Source organism: Pleurodeles waltl, chromosome 5 (assembly GCF_031143425.1).
Source record: "Pleurodeles waltl isolate 20211129_DDA chromosome 5, aPleWal1.hap1.20221129, whole genome shotgun sequence".
Taxonomy (NCBI): Eukaryota; Metazoa; Chordata; class Amphibia; order Caudata; family Salamandridae; genus Pleurodeles; species Pleurodeles waltl.
The window spans coordinates 708,165,656-708,181,094 of NC_090444.1; the positions used below are offsets into that span (position 1 = coordinate 708,165,656).

The 15,439-nt window shown below is 42.3% G+C and overlaps 1 protein-coding gene across 4 annotated transcripts in view; it reads right to left on the minus strand.

Moving 5' to 3' along the window:
- ARID1B (AT-rich interaction domain 1B) overlaps positions 1–15,439 on the minus strand; it is a 764,650-nt gene that overhangs the window by 321,400 nt on the left and 427,811 nt on the right. The window lies entirely within an intron of this gene.

The following is a 15,439-nucleotide window of genomic DNA, read 5'->3' on the forward strand; positions in this document are numbered from 1 at the left end:
GGTGGAAAAGACGCACGTGGGGTGGAGACTGAATGGGGTGGATTAGATTGGAGGTGGGTGGATAAAATGGGTGAGGAGGATTAGATTAGGGGTGGACTGGAGTGGGATACATTGTATTGGGGTTGGGTAGGATGAACTGGAGTGGAGTGGATTGCATTAAGGTGGTTTGGAGTGGGGTGAAATGGATTGGGTGGGGTAGGGTGGAGTGGGATGGACTGGAGTGGGATGGACTGGAGTGGGGTGGGCTGAGTGGGATGGACTGGAGTGGAGTAGGCTGAGTGGGATGGACTGGAGTAGGGTGGGATGAGTGGGATGGACTGGAGTGGGCTGGGTGGGGTGGATTTCAGTGGGGTGGATTGGATTGTAGTAGGTGGATTGAATTACAGAAGGGTGGACTGGACTGGAGTGAGAAGGACTGGATTTAGTGGGTTGGAATAGAGTGGGGTGGATTGGACTGGGATGGGGTGAACTGGACTGGGGTGGGGCAAATTGGATTGAGGTAGATTGGGGTGGGGTGGATTGGAATGGGTGGACAGGAGTGGTGTAGATTAGATTTGGGTGGACTGGATTGGGGTGAACTGAATCAGGTTGAGGTGGATTGAATTAGAGTGGGTGGATTATAGTGGGGTGGATTGGGGTAGACTGGAGTGGGGCAGACTGGAGTGGGGCAGATAATTCTGGTCTGGAGTGGGGCAGATTGTTCTGGACTGGAGAGGACCAGATTGGAGTGGGGCAGATTGATTTGGGTGGGAGTTGAGCTGATTGGAGTGGGGCAGATTGCTTTGGATTGGAGTGGTGCAGATTGCTTTGGATTGGAGTGGGGCAGGCTGGAGTGGGTGGCTTTTTCTCGACTGGCATGGGGCAGATTGTTTTGAAGTGGGGCAGAATGTTTTGGATTGTAGGCGGGCAGATTGGAGTGGGGAAGGCTGGCAGATTGGATTGTAGTGGATTTGAGTGGAGTGGGGTAGAATAGGATGGGAGTCGGGCAGATTGGGTTTGGCTGGATTCAACTGGAGTGGGGCGGATTGTGGTGATTTGGACTGGGGTACACTGAGATGGAGTGGGTGGATTGGGGTGCGGTGGACTGGATTGGCCTGTGGTGGATTGGGTGAGGGGGACTAGGATTGGCGTGGGGTGGATTAGGAAGGGAGTGGGGTGAACTGGACTGGAGAGGGGTGGATTGGACTGGGGTGAGGTGGACTGAATTGGAGTGCATTGGAGTGGGGTGGACTGTGGTGGATTGGAATGGGGTGAATTGGGATGGAGTGGGGCGGATTGGGGTGAGTTGGATTGGAGTAGGGCAGATTGGAGAGAAGCAGATTGCTTTGGATTGGAGTGGGGCAAACTGTTTTCAGTGCAGAAGATTGGAGTGGGATGGATTGGAGTGGGGGGCAATGGAGTTGAGCAGACTGTTTTGGATCCGAGCGGGTGGGTTTGAGTAGGGCAGATTATTTTGGTTTAGAGAGGGCCAGATTGTTTTGGATTGAGTAGGGGAGGTTGGAGTGGGGCGGGCTGTTTCTGGTAGCAGTGGGGCAGATTTGTTTAGACTGGATTGGGGCAGATAATTTTGGTTTAGGAGTGAGAGAGATTGCTTTGTATTAGTGTGGGGCAGATCATATTGCAGTGGGGGAAATGGTATTGGAGTGGGGCAGATAGATTGTATTGGAGTGGGGCAGATTGTTTTGGATTGGAGTGTGGCAGATTGTAGTGTGAAGACTTGAGTGGGGCATATTGGAGTAGGGTGGATTGGGAGGATTGGAGTATGGAGGATTGGAGTATGGTGGATTGGAGTGGATTCGGGTGGGCTGATTGACCTAGGGTGGATTGTTGTAGGTTGAGTGGGGCAGACTGGTGTGAACTGGAGTGGGGCAGATCGGAGCGGGTGGATTGGGGTGTACTGCACGATTATGCATTGAAGCATCATTTCAGAAATGACACATAAGAAAGAAAATGTCACTCTACAATAAGATAATTCTCATCTTTTGAGAACAGCGTCCACGAGCAAAAACAAAATTAAACGTGTGCAAAGTGAGAAAAGAAGACCTGGCAAAATAAAATTACGTTGACATTAGAAAATGCATCTTTTCAATTGTTTCCTGCAGGGCACGTTTTTGCCAGTTATATGCCTTCTGTCTCCCTGAAAATAAAAGATAAAAAGAACAAAATAGTACCTCAATCACGTAGGGAGCAGCGGATGGGCACTGATTAAATTGAATCAATCAGTGCTTAGTCATTGCTCAACAGAGAGGAACGGAAATGATGCTAGGCATGCCCTGACAAATTGCGATGCTGTAAAGAAGAATGCCACACAAACCAACAAATGGTAAGCAATGGGCAGGATCCAAGCCCTTTTTCTGATAACAGTGTCTTGCTAGCGAGACACAAGTGCTAGTGCATGCTCTTACAGACTTGACCCAAAAAATGAAAGCTGGGATGGTGGAGAAGGGTGCAACATGGAAAGGTGGGGGATGGACATCAAAAGAAAAAGCAGCAGGTATGGGAAAGAGGAAGATGAGGTAGGGAGAGTAACACAGAGCACAGGGAATGTGTATATTTTGGGGGGGGTGAGTAGCAGCACATGGGGGAGACAGCTAAAAAACCTACACTCTCATGGAGATCTTAAAGACAAGGAAAAAAGTAGTTTCCAAAATGGGAGCAGTGGAAGAATACTAGTCAGCCAATCAAAGGGAGGGCAAAGAGATGTTCCATAGGCGGGCCAAACACAATAAAAAGGCACGTCTTTGAATAAGCAAGCAATGAGAGGGACAATAAAGCCAGCCAGTGATAGCCAGGGCAAGCTCTAAGATCACTGTAAGTTTTTGGTATAGTCCATAAGTGGCTTACTCCTACTGAAAGGTGCCTGCTAGGAGACACCAACAAACTAGCCTTGAGCACTGTTCAAAACTTTGAGTTTTCACAGTAGTATTTTAAATTAAGTATTTAAATTAAGATGTAGACTTGGAACCAAAAATGCTTTGCAGGAAAATTGGAACAACTTGCACTTCTGAAGGCAAATTTGAACTACTTGCAGGTTGAGCAATTCATTTTGGATTTATAAAAGCCTAATGCTTTGCCAGTGATAATTGGACCACTTCTAAGACACATTTATGCATGTTTATATAAATGACAAAGGTCTCAGCATAATTTGCAGAACCACTATTACTTCATAACATACTTGCAAAGTCTCAGATAAAGCACTAGAAGAATGACAGCATTCTGAGCTCTGTGAAGTTAAGATATCCATTCTGCTGAGAAATGTCAAAACAAGGATTTGCAGTAATGCAGTTAGGAATTAATGCTGCAATCACTTGGTTATGGATTTACAGAATCATTAAATTAAGGAACAGTTCATTACAAGGTTGGATGGTGACGGATTTAAAGGAGATAAATGAAAGAAGAACCATAAACAACTCACATTTTCCTGCTGCCAGAATAAGATCATCAAAGTAAAGTTTTAAAGTCTCAATGGTGATCCGAGGCAGGCCAAGGACCACCCAATTATATCGCCCTCGCATTTAGAAAGAATTTCCTTGAGGAAAAGACTTGTGAATCCTTCAGGCTTGATCGTCGTGGTCATCGCTATTTTAACGTTTTAACTCAATTGTCGAACAAGTGCATGAGACCATCCTCAGGACAAAATGTCGGGTTTTATACAGATATGCAGACCCTTGTAAAGCAGTATAGCAATGAGCATCACAATGATCCAAAAATCAAGGAATTCAGATCAAATCAGAATAAACCAATTCAGGAATTAAATGAAACATTGCAGATTAGACTGTCTGACTGGATAAGGAGATGCAGCATTGCCGACGTATACTGACAACACAGAGGATTGTTACACAGCTTTATTTCATTCCTGAATTGGCGTAGTCTGCATTGAAGTGCTTTGAAATTATTGATGGGTAAGGAAAAAGCAAAAAGAGAAAAGCGTAACCAACAAATGGGCTTCGCAGGCCTTCTCCGCTAAGCAAAATATTAGAAAACATGCTGTCAAAATAATCATTCTTGTTTGCTGGGCTCATCACTTTCAGGATTTAAGGTTTCACCCAATTCATAAGAAAGATACCACACACTGCTTGACAGAACAGATAATAGCAGCCACAAAAAGGACTTTAGAATTGTTGCTTTGTCAGTGGTGCCGAGTTTCCTTCTATGGCACCGAAAACAGCCAGTTCTCCCTCCAAAGGCCACAGAAAAGTGGCAGGAGAGGAGGAGGATGTGTTACTACGGTTCAATAATTTTTTCCAAACCCATTTACAACGGTGTGTTCCTTATTGTCAGTTGTACCTAGTTTAACTATAGGATTCTTGAGGACTTCCCCCATCAATATGCCTTGTCAGAATGCATGTGATCCTGCTATTGGCCAATGTGTGCAATAGTTTGTGCTGATGTTTTCTCATGCTGCAGCAACACTGTGCTCAATTTTATAACCTGCTACACCTCCAAAGACATATAGAAGCCTGGCTGACAGTTTCTTGCTGAGGATCAAAAGGGAAGGATATAGACATTACTACTTTTGGGACTAAAAACAACTTATGACCCTGGACATAAGGATCACCCACACTCAGTGTAGTGTATCCTGTGGTTTATTACTGGAGTCTATGCCTTATCTGTTCCTCAACAAGGGCATAGCTTGGGGGGGGGGGGGGGGGGGGAGGATTGGGGTGTAACCCCCCCCCCCCTAAAAAAGTCTTAAGTAGTATGCAGTTGGGTACAAGGGTACGTATGATGAAGTGTCTGTTAGATTTCATCTGGGATTGTTATATGCCCACAATCACAAACACACACTCTCTCTCTCTTTCCCTCCCGTCTCTGTTTTAAAGGCCTTAATAAATGTGGATTATTTTGAAATAAGTGGTGTTTTAAGTGTCCCTAACAATCTGCACACTCTATCTTTCCACTACCGATTAGGCCCCCTTCATGTCCTGCTTCTCAAAAATGTTTGGGAAAGCTGAAGCTCACCCCTGCAATCTTATTGACCAAGCTACGCCCCTGTTCATTGCGGACCTCTGTGACCACATTCCAATATAAGCAAAGAGTTGGATGGTTTGAAATCTAGTTACTATGATGAAAAGCTTAAGTTACCACAACCTTCTTGCCGATAGAGGCGAGGCACTGAGATGTAGTAGTGATGCTACTGTAACTTACACTTTCTCATCTTCTTCAGTTAGGTGGTGCAGTAGTCTTAAATATGCCACTGCTTGTCCACATACTTGTTAAAGAGATGGGAATTTCTCAAGGGATGCACTGTGACATAACTTAGAGGCCATGCTGGAATGTGAAGACTAGCAGGACTCAGATTTAGGAGCGTTTGCAAAGAATTGCAGGATCTGCTCACTGAAGGTAAACGATTTCCGATCCACTGGAACACTCATCGTGGTTAAGAATAAAATTCACTCCATGCCAAGACAGAAATATATGTTTATGAATCTATATTAATATCTATCAGGTACCCAATACATTGTGGACTGATAAAGTCAATACTAACAATAAGACCAAAGGTAGAGTGTTTTTTAAATGTCACTAGAACCCCAAGATATAGAAAAACATTGATGGCTACCAGTTATTTTTAAGTTTCATATGATATAGCGTGCTACATAGAGATATCTGAACTATATGTACATATATGCAAGCGAAATATGTACCCATGAGTTGCCTACAACTCCACACACGCTGTTTTTTGCATAAAAGTCAATACCTGTCAACAGCAATCTGCAGCTCCCATCCCAATGCAAATCTCATTTGTCAAAATTCTATTACCTTAAACAAGGCTGAAACACAGATTTTATTAGACAGGCAGGGCACACACTGAAAGGCAGCTTGCAGCAGAGAGGAGATAGGGAAGTCAGAAGCAACCTGCTATTTCTCTGTCTTACTTTGTAATAAACAGTATGAGCACAAGTAAATCCTATTCTCTAACAAAATAGACATTGAGACAAAGTCCCAACATTTTTACAACAGTTGTAAGAGTAGCAGACCCTACTGCTAGAATCCTTAAATGTCAACAGCAAGTATTGAGGTCTTAGAGAAGATGGCTTCCTCGTTCTTCAGTGGGGACTTAATGGTCTCCACATAGGCCTAGATAACTCAGCTAAGGTGGGGAACTTCTGCATGAAGGAACACACCCGTACATGTTTTGCTTCACACATTGTGAACCAAATGCAGTTTTCGACACGGTTTCTGCATCAAAAGAATGTATATATTTTTGACAGTGGTAACATATATAGATTAAGATAAAAGAGAAACACAGCAATCATTAAGATGAAACCTTCCTTCCATATTTCCATGTCCCAGAACACCTATAGAGCAAGGGTGCACAAATTCAGTGTAACCGCTAAATAAACACCAATAATTGTATTCTCCAGCATGCTGAGGCAATGTGAGCTCCACAATTTGTGCATGGATGCTGCTCATCTGCACAATTCCCCCCTTTATATTTTTAGCAACCCTGCTTGCTATGATTATACAAATCCACTGCTCACAGATCCGGCACATGGATATTAGCATACAATTGCAGCAAATCAGTATTTTTAATCTCCACAATTGCGGCCACTCTGGATTTCTACCGAGAATCTGCACACCCTCTGTGCATGAGTATTAAGCACCCACACATATGCATCACCGCATAACATTTGGAACCAGACTTTTTGTCTCTGACTCAGTGATGCCTCCAAAAGTGGAAAACACTGCCACAACATTGTGAATAAGGTTGGGCAGGTGTAGGTTGCACTACTTTGTTTTTACAGATTTTTGCCAGTCTCTGATACAACAATAACTCAATGACGCTTTATGGTTGCAAGTAAAATCAGGTTGCTTCAAATTAGGATTCGTTTTGCATGTTAAAGCCATTAGCCTAATATTAAGCGGACGAATAGGAATCGAGTGTGGCACAATAGTATGGCTATCAACAGTGTTTCCTTCATGCCCCTTCATCTCCATATACCTCAACTTTGCAAAGCAAAAATATAGGGGCACTCTAGAAACTGAAATACTGAAGCTAGATTCTGCCTGGTGAGTCATCTAACAGCGTGCCTGTTACCCAACTTGTATGTGACAAAGTTTCTTGTTTTTAACATATTTCCATTGGGCCAAGGATGAAATTGTTTTCAAGGTTACATTTTAGTACACATGGTCCTGCATCAATAAACTGAATTAATATAATAACAAATGAAAAAAATGTCATAAGATGTACAAAACTGAAGTTATTAACGTGTTTTAGTTAGGCCAGATGTCTGTAGAAATCTTTATCTTGAACAAAATGGATGGCATCTCTGTCACTCACTCTATGCTGTTTTCCCCCTGCACACACCCTCCCCCCACAGGCATTTCAAAACACAGCAGGCTGAAGTCATAATGGTTTAGTTACAAAGTGGTTGCCTCGTTTGTGTTGAACTTGCTATGATGCAGATGTAACATTGCAACAAGCATCTAGCTTATTCGCTTCTTCATCGCGAGAAAGTCTAACCGTGTAAATATTTCATTTTTTTTTTTAACATCTCCGGATGACATTAGCACAGAGTGCTGAATACGTTTTTTAGAAATGGGATGGTGCTTATGTGTTAAGGTAATTAATGACGTGTATTACTCTTGTGTTCTGATTTGCTAAATTACACTTTTGCTCTCACCATGAGGATTCTACAGCTTTCCTAATTTACAATGCAAGAATTGTGTAAAAGAACCCCTTGATTTTGGGGTTGAACCAGAGGCTTACCTGAGCCTTCCTATGCTTCTAGGGATGCTACCCATTTTCTTATGATTTTGCTGCCTATTGACTTTTCTGATTTTTACACACTAAGTGTAACTTTGCATCTGAGAGCTTTCATGGAATTGACTCTGTACAACTTATTTTGAATTTGTTCAATAACAGCCTTTGATTTGTCATTGATCTTGAACTATTGAGTGGACCCTTTTATTCAATTAACTGTTTTTACTCTGCAAGTTGATGTCTGGGAAGGTACCTTGACGTGTTGAACATTGCCTCATGAAATTGAGGTTTTACACGTCTCCAATCCAGTAAACTGTGGCCCAATCGACTGAGGTAAATCTTGGGGCATCCATATTTTTGGGGGTACAGCTTTGCTCCAATAGCATCAGGACAGAGGAGAGGAGCAACTTTAAGGTATTCAAACAGCACGGAGAAGAGAAGCGGTAAGGGAAAAACTATGGACGTGGCTCGGCATTGTGCTTTTTGCAAAGTGGACCAGTCCCTGTGTTTGTGGGAAGCCTGCACAGTCACAGCAGCTCCTCGATGTGGTGATGCACAAGGGAGCGCACTTAAAAATGATAAAAGCTATGGAGGAATCAGAGGAAAAAGATGGAGGTGCAGGAGTCGATGTATGAAACTCAGGCCCGTGGAACAGTCGAGTGCTTTTCTTCTCCTTTTATTTTGATTCTCGCTTCAGGCACTCCACTGTGCTCGAAATATATCATTTTTATTCGAAAATATCTGCGCACCCTTGCCAGCCGTCTGCAGCTGGAATTTAAGAAGCAGAAATCTGAAGGTGCGCAGCGTTTTCCTCTGATCACAAGGAACAATCACTTAGCCTTGTGAACGGGATCCACAATGAGTCGCTGCAGGAAGGAATCAAACATCACAGGTGCGTGACAAAAGCCTGTGCCATACCAACTCACACGTACGGAAGGAGCAGAGAAGACAGCTTTAGAACTGCAAAGCTATTTGTTTATGAAAATGATGTATAAAATTCTCTGGCACGTAGAGTGGAATTGTGTGCTGTGGCGCTACACAAGGAAGACGCGGGTACTGTGCTTTTGGGTACCTAACGCTTCTATTTTTCCATTTCCTGCACTGAGGGTAACCCAATATGTACCCCTACGACAAAACATGGCAGCTGAAGCTGGTTGAGTATTGAGGTTACAGCTTTCTACTTTTAGGGGTTCCGGGCCACTGACACTAGAGGGCACTAGAGTCAAGAGTAAGACTCCACGAGGACTAGATAAAGCATCTTGGGGAAAACTAGCCTAATCGATTACTGTCAGAATTTTTTTTGTTTGTAGCTGTTATGCAAAAACTCAAGGGAATGTATATACTGAGTATGACTAACAGTACTATATTGCCTTCTTATATGTAATTTAACTTTTGTGCGTTTCATCCACTCTCGGTCTCAATCAGCACCCCAAAATGGAAATTTTAGAGGAAGAGAAGGTATTCTAGATTTTTGTTCTAGTTTTGTTTGCATCTGTTTATTGATGAATTGTGTAATCTGCTGGTGTAAATATAGTGAAAATATTCTATCGGCTTTAATTATACATCCACTGTTTAGCACCAATTCACTCACCTGAGAAGTGCGACATAGGATAATGTCACGTGGGGACATGGGCAGCCCTGCCCAACGAAGGAACACCCTGCAGGACTACTAAGTAATTACGTTTTTAAGGTAACCACTTGAGATAGTCTCTCTGGCAAAGGAAATGTAGGCTTTAGAGCCTGATAAACTGCATTAGCTTATGAGACGCCTCTGGAGTACAGTTAAACTTCTCAGTTAAGCACAATGCTCCCTAAGCAACATCCTGAGGGTAGGGCTCCGTAAAATTTAAACTAGGGGGAACTGTGCTTTGCTCACAACTTTTTGAGGCTGCAAAAGTTTGATTACTGTCATAAGTCTCTGCAAAAATAAATTGTGCAGAAAAATTCTCCCACAAAAAGTAGATTTTGCCGTGTTTTAAACTTAACATGATTTCAGCAGGTTTGTTTTTAGTGGCATCTTTTTTCAACCTCCCCTAAGACTGCCATCTTTGTCAGCTTCTATGAATGTATCAGGGGCGGCTCCTCCATCAGGGCGGAGTCCCCCACCACCCACCACAGCAGCGACAGCTGCAAAACCTTTACAAGATAACGATAACAGTGTTTTTTTTTATAGTTTCCTTGTTAAGGGGTGGGGCCACGGGGGTGACGTGCTCTGAGTGGGGAGTGCTTCACTCCCCAAGCACTCCCTCCCTCCTCCCCCCCCAGAAAGCATGAGGGTTTGGCCGGCGATCTCCGGCCGGCAAACACACATGCGCACAGGGATCCCTCCAGCCCAGCAACACTGTTACTGGGCTGGAGAGAGCCTGCACAGGCTCCCAGTCTGCATGGGAGCTCCCTGGCTAGGCGCTTCCAGCCAATCCAGACACTGCTTTGAGCAGCGTCAGGATTGGCCGCAGGGCAGGCTGGGAGCCTGTGCCTGCCTCCAGCCAGCAGAGGAGTGGCGCGGGAGCCAAGGTAAGTTTATTTCTTTTTTTAAATTGTATTACTATCCCCCACCACCCTCCCACGACTGGAATGTACGCCGTTGAAATTAAAATCTTTGTCCACTACTAGGACCTAGCAGTCAGATAGCAAAAAGAGGCGAGGCATGTAAAAGGTTTTTCAGCTAGTACAATCATTGGCGTGTCATGGCTTAACCCACATTTCACTATTTCTCCCCGACAATACAGGAGTGACCTCATGCCCAGAAAGAGATTGCAACCCTTTAGAAAATTAATCAGAGCCTGCGCCAGTGTGATCAGCAAGCCTTCCTGTTGTGGCTAATCCTACTGATTGCCTTCAATTCTATACTATTCTTAATTATCTTTGGAGAGACAGACTTAAACTTAACATAAAGAAACTGTAAGCAAAGTGTATTCACAAAAATGTCACATGCAGAACTGTACGTGGCTAAAGAATACCACTCCATCCCAAGACCTAGTTTTTTCCAGAGATTTTATTTGTTGCCATCTGGCTTGGAAACAAATATTTGTCCTAAAGGTCTCTAAATAATTTAAATTGTCACATTTTGGAAAACGAACCAAGTGGATGGATATGTGACATTTTACATTTCCCTGATATTCTAAACTACAAACTAAAGTTAAAAAACATAACAGCAGAAATATATCACGTGTAGCTGTGAGATAAGGCAAAAGAACAGGTATTAGTAAGGAAGAGGGGGTACCAATGTGGATGGTCTATTTGCTATTCACTAACGCTAGTTCTTTGCAAACACAGCAACTTTGATAGAAGGACCACACCACTGATGGTTGATGGCCAAGGGTTGTGCAACTTTGCACTTCGATCCCTTTTAAAAGGGTCAATCAACGTTAAATCAGTGTCACACAATTCAAAAGAAAATTTATGTTAGCACGTAGGCTAGCAACAACCCTATGAAAGTGTGATTCTCTTTTCAGAGGCGTACCCCCTGATTTGATGTCAAGATACACCATCACATCATTTTACTGACGTTTAGTAACAAAGCAGTCCCCAATGTACTTTGGGAAGCTTCATAGTCTTACAAAACCAGAATCTTGCCTTTGACAGCCAAGGGGTAATGTTACAGCAATGTATGAACAAGCATTGGCAATGCAATGGGTCTCACATTTCCTGGAGTTTAGAGTTGCAAACTCCTAACCAGACTTTTCTTGCCACATAAACTGAAAATGAAAAGTAAAACAGTTTCACATAAGCGAGAAGACAGCCGCCATGAGCGCAAAGCCCACACACACAAAAGGAAACGGAAGTTCGCCCGCAGTAAAACGTATAGGCTAAAGCAGGTGTTTTAATAAAAAATATTAATAAGTATTCATGTATTCTGAGTAATGGATTTGCGTAGAAAATGTAATAATAATATAGAGAAAAATAATGCACACATTTGAAAATGTGTCCATGTGGGTGGCCGCCAATGTTCCTGAAGTGTGCTTATTAATAGCTTATTAATATGAAATATGGAGCTTTGTTTGATTAAAGTAGTAATACATCATGTTGAGGGTTATGCATTATGTATTAGCTATATTAACTGTAAGCCTTAACTTGGCATAGGTCCTGGCCTAGTTGCACAGCATCATGTCAAGCTGTATTTCTCAAACGTTTAATAAAATGGCTGTTCAGAGAATTAAACTGTGATTTTCCACAGTACTGACTAAATGTGGTCATGAGAAAAGTATTTTCTCATGAGAACCGATTGCTATAAGATGCTGTTCTTGTTAAATATAACAATATGAATGTAATGTGTAAGACTGACTTTTTCAGGAGGAGAACAATGGAGATACTGACTGGAGTATAAGCTGCAACAATATTGTTACCCGACGAGCCGGATGATTAGGACATTACAAGGGAAGCCAATCAGCGACATGTGAACCGAGCACTAGTAGAAAGTATAGATTTGATGTTTTAGTTTTATTTGACAAAGTGTGAACCCTTGACCAATAGGGACTTGGGAATTAGTTGGGAATTAGTTTTAGGGAATCTAACTTAGGCGGACTGCACTGATGGAAGACAAGTCATTTGCCCATTTTCTTTCTCACCGAAAGGCCATTACTTTGCTGAGCATCTTGACAAGGGACGTGCTTAACTTTACTGCTTAAAGACTTTGCGTTTTCTGAACTTTGATGCTGAATCCTGATGCCTTGCTGACCTAACTGATGTCGAAGACTATCTTAGCTTGCCGATCCATTTGAGGAGAGGTATATTATTACTGAAGTGTTACTTAAGACTGTTTGCTTTTTCTTTCTAGGTACCAACCGCACTATCTGGTAGAGCCATAGTTAGATATTTTCCAAATTTGTGTTACTAAATTGTTTTGCTTGAAGCCCAACATGCTGATGATAATCTGGTGTTAGTTAAGGATTCCTTACTAATGGAAGTCTGCTATAGGGAATAACATTTGATGTCTTTTCTTTGCTGAATCTAAATGTATGTGATATCATTTGCACAATTGGTCTTGTTATTAATTTGCACTGTAACTCTAGAGAGTATAGTGGTTCCAGCTTTGATTAGATTACGTTTCTTTCGTCACTTTGGACAGCCAGTGATGTTTTTGTATGTTTATCATCTAATATTAAGATTATCTTACGTGACATTAGCATTGCAAAGATAGGGAAATTAATATTCTAAATTTTACTAAAAAGTGTGGTTATTCATGACTGAAAGGTCATGAAGTGTGACAATTATTGACTCCAATTGATTACTAGTGCTGTTGTCACTGATACTTGTCACTGGTTATTATTGTTAGTGATAGATTATTGATCTGCCTGTACTGGATCTATGGTGGGAACATCTTAAATGCAAGTCAAAAGGTTCATCGACCTATGCGCGTTCCCTTGTAAGTTTACTTATTAAGGTCAGACACGCTAACATAACCAGCAAAAGTTCAAATATCCATGTAACAGGGTCGATGTCAAGCAAAGCGCTTGACTACTGCCCAGCGAGATCACCCTGCCTGAGAATTAAGAAGAAAAAGTAGTCCAGAAACCATACCGAAAAGATGGAGCCTCATATGTTTTCAGTAGTTGGCCAGTGCGCTCGAGGTGGGCTAAACACCAGAAAAGGCATGACATATGCATGCCTTTCACTGATTAAATGAAGCAAATTTTAGAAGGCAAGCCCACGAACCAACCAAACTGATGGGCGTGCGGAGGGCATGGTTAAAAGCCCAAAGACAGAGTATACCAGGGACAGAGAGCTCTGTTCTCTACCCTAAAATATAGGCAGAAGTGCCCCTTTAAAGTTTAAAACTTCGATTGATTTTCAAGTACCCAATAAGAACCAACAACTATTTTACTAAGCAATACTATGTAGCTTCATAAGCAGGGCAATTGGTACTTAATCATTTTCCATTCGAGTGAATGGGAACAGCATAAAACTAACTTGACTTGATCGAGGAGATGCAAGCAGAAGCTTACCAGCAAGCAATTGGGCCTGCCGAGGTACTGACAAACACAAAAGTTGTGGAGAAAGCGTCTTGAATATTTTCTTCCATGGTTTCTCTTTTGATTTCAGCTAGCAACAACAGAAGCCAATGCAACTGCAGGAGTTAACTGATAGGATAATTTTACAATTATTATTATATCCGTGCTCTGGAATGGTTAAAAAAAAATAATAATAATAATCATAAAAAGATTCAAACAAAAAAAAGAAGACTATGCAACTAAGTGGTTCAAGACAAGAACACAAGTAACTCAGTTGTTGATATTAAGAACCTACCAGCTACACTATCAAAAGAACTACTGCAGCAGTAGATAACAATGTTACTCACTCCCTTCTCAGCGGTGTCAATCTCCTACTTCCAGTGGCATCCTGATACTGCCTCATATACTTGTGACAAAAACTTCACTGTAAAACAGGCATAATAAACCTACAACTTGAGGACTTCATGTTCCCTGAAGCCAACGGTGGGTTAGAACCAATGGAGCAGGTCCCACTGCAGCCTAGGCTGAAATGTATAATGTTTGGTGCAGTACTGTAATGAAATGGGGGGGGCCTGCACATAACATAGAGGTGGGGAACCTCTCCGGACTCGCTCAGGCCAGGTGCTGTGCTGAGGACCCCCACCTGTGGGGCATGCGGGGGCCTTTGTTACACACCTGGTTAAGTGCCAAGGCTAAGCTCCCAAGGTTCTAGAACCCCCATTCATCTGTATTCCCAAAGTCTGCAACTCCTGGCAAGGAGAAATCTTTTTCTACTTCTATGCGCTTTCAGTTCGAGCCTATGAGCGCTGTCACTGCATGTCCAGTTGCAGTTCCAACTCACGGTTAGGGCCATATTCATTCAATGTAACCCAGTTATTTCATTTGTGGCCTTCCTTTCTACGTTTTGGGTGTCTCCTTAAGATCTGTATCAAGAAGAGATTCAATTTCTACTCTGTGTGCTGCAAACAATGCAATGTAACTGCTGGCTGCTTCAGCAAGAAGACTTTTTACTTCCGAGTGACCATTTATCACATTCGACCAAGCATCTGAGGGTGGCACAGATTTGAAATACCCTAGTTCTTCCGGACGGCGGAAGCATTATTTAAGCTATGCCATTTCGTGAAATCGGGAAGGGAAGAGGGGCACATCGCAGTCTGCTGCTCATCGTCGTATTTCTAGCAGAGAGCAATGATGAGTTGTGATGATTCACAAACAATTGGCATTTTGCACTCCCGATGCCGTTGCCTATAATCACCAGTCTGTTGCACTTTTTCGGAACTCATTTAAAAATGTTTATTTTTCATGTCAAGAAAAGTGAATCTGAAGTGGCAAAGCTCTAGGCCACTTATTTTTACAAAATCGAGTCTTGGTGCGCTGCTTTGTGAACCAAAAGTGGCTAGTAGGTTTTTCAGTCATGACTTTGAACACGTCATCTTCAATGACGTCAATGAATGCTTGAATGCCTCTATGACAAAAACGAACTATGTAGCCACGTGGTACACATTGTGATTTAAACAATTTCCATGGACTGCAAGTAAGTTACAGAACTCAAAGGGCTATACAGATTTCAATGAAGTTTAATTTATATTTCCAAAGTCTTACTTAAATTGCACGAATGGGACGTTTTTACCTCTTGGTCTCTCTATGGACAAATAATTACATTATCTAAATATGGCTTCACCCCCAAAAAAGTAATTCCCACCCAAAATGAAAAACTTTTCAGAAGTTGTAAAATTAGTATTATTGAACATTAGACGACCGAAACAATTAAGAAATGCAACCC